Raw genomic sequence first — 2,401 nt, 5'->3', positions numbered from 1 at the left:
AATGTTGCAGTAATAGCCTTTGGCTTTATTTGTTTCTTTCCTTTACTCAACATCTCTCCACCATAGACACTTGGCTTACTAATTCTTCCTAGGATCATTGATGCCCAGCATCTCTTTGGCTAACTAAATGTTCTGTATCTAAGTTGCTCTTTATTGTGGATTTTCAATTGGCCATCCCAAATCAGTTGATCTAAGTGACCGGGTTTTAAAATACCCCTTAGAATTTACTCATCCAAGCATATCTTAGTACAAGAACACCACAGGCATATGTCCTAGGGTCCAAGCTATTGGTGTCCAACCTTTATTCTTTGTTTTTCTTGCCATTTTGGCTTTTTCTTCTTCCTTTTCTTTTTGTTTTTGTTCCCAAGGGCTTTTTCATTATTGATAAGAGTCTTTGTAACAACAAGCTAACTCACATTTGAATGAGAATGATATTATGCAACAATTATTTCATGAGTTATGCATTTAATCAAACACATATACCACCATTAACTTCCATTCTTACTTATGCAACATTGGATATTTTACTTTTCAATTCAAACAAATCTCTTTTATTTAAGCATGTGGGAAACATAACAGAATTTAACTAAGTGATGGATAACAAACAACACGCAAAATTTAGCATTCAAACAATTTCACTTGCAACTAGATGAACACTTTAGCAAGGCGTACAATGGTTTCCATGTTCAAAATAATACACAGCAGCAAGGATTAAGTTTAGATACAACCTTTGAAGTTGCAGCCTTTTGATTCTTCCTTCTATTGTGTTCTCTTTGAGTTAAGATGCATAATGTCTTCAATTGTTGACTCATGTCCTGCATAATTCTCAAAGTTGCTTGCTTCTCAAGCCCTTAATTATATGGTTAGTATGCATAAATTGAGTGTGGTTCCTGGATTGATTTTGGTGTGGGAACACCAAACTTAATTGTTTACCACTGCCTCTTATGCAACAATTTTAACCATATGTGAAACTTGTGTCCTTGCTAAAGGTTATGGAATTAAAACTAGAAAGCAATTAAACAGTTGAATAATGTGTTTGGTTGCTTGGAGCTAGCATCATGCAAGAGGTGAGAATGTGTTTTTAAATGATATTTTTGGTGGAACACCAAACTTAGAATCTTTCATTCTCCCTTAAATTGTTTTGGTGTGCAACACCAAACTTAGCTCCTTGCAATGTATACCAATTATTCAACTTTTTTATTGAAAAAGCTATAAAAAGAAAGCTACCTCAGGTTGGGTTACCTCCCAATAAGCGCTCTTTTATTGTCACTAGCTTGACATCTTCTGTTCTGCTTCAAGGGGGATTTAGGTTCTGGACCTCCTTTTCTTTGTTCCATTGCCCCCTAGGTACAGTTTTGCTCTATGACCATTCGCTTTAAACCGACTCTTTGTTGCTTCATCTAGCAATTCAATACTCCCATAAGGGAAAACCTTAGTCACCAAGTATGGACCAGTCCACTTAGACTTAAGCTTGCCAGGGAATATCTTGAGTCGTGAGTTGTACAGGAGTACTTGTTGTCCAAGTTTGAATTCTTTCTTCAAAATCTTCCTGTCATGCCATCTCTTGGCTTTTTCCTTGTATATCTTGGTATTTTCATAGGCTTCTAGCCTAAACTCATCTAGCTCATTCAGCTGCAACAACCTTTTCTCCCCTGCTGCTTCAGAATCCAAGTTTAGAAGTTTAGTGGTCCAAAAGGCTTTGTGCTCAAGCTCTACAGGGAGATGACAAGATTTGCCATATAACAGCTGAAATGGGGACTTCCCAATAGGAGTTTTGAAAGCTGTTCTGTACGCCCAAAGTGCATCTTCCAACTTCCTAGCCCAATCCTTTCTTGTGCTACCGACTGTTTTTTCTAGGATCTTCTTCAGTTCCCTATTTGCTAATTCCGCCTGCCCATTAGTTTGAGGGTGATATGGTGTGGCTACCTTATGAATAACTCCATATTTGTGGAGAAGTTTCTCCATTTGTTTGTTACAAAAATGACCACCACCATCACTGATGAGACCTTTGGGTACTCCATATCTTGTAAAGATGTGCTTCTTTAGGAATTGAAGGACAATTTGTGCATCACAGGTAGTTGTGGCTATGGCTTCCACCCATTTTGAAACATACTCCACTGCTACTAAAATATATCTGAACGAATAAGAAGGGGGAAAGGGTCCCATGAAATCAATGCCCCATAGATCAAACAATTCTACTTCCAAAATGAAGTTCTATGGCATCTCATTCCTTCTTGTTAGTCCTCCTGCTCTCTGGCATTCATTACATTGGTGGACAAACTCCCTGGCATCTTTGAAAATGGTTGGCCAATAGAAACCACTTTGTAGCACCTTTGCTGCTGTTCTTTCTGGACCAAAGTGTCCACCATAAGCTGAGCCATGGCAATGCCATAATATATCT

This window comes from Arachis duranensis, chromosome 10 (genome assembly GCF_000817695.3).
Source record: "Arachis duranensis cultivar V14167 chromosome 10, aradu.V14167.gnm2.J7QH, whole genome shotgun sequence".
Classification (NCBI taxonomy): Eukaryota; Viridiplantae; Streptophyta; class Magnoliopsida; order Fabales; family Fabaceae; genus Arachis; species Arachis duranensis.
This window is presented reverse-complemented; position numbering follows the sequence as displayed.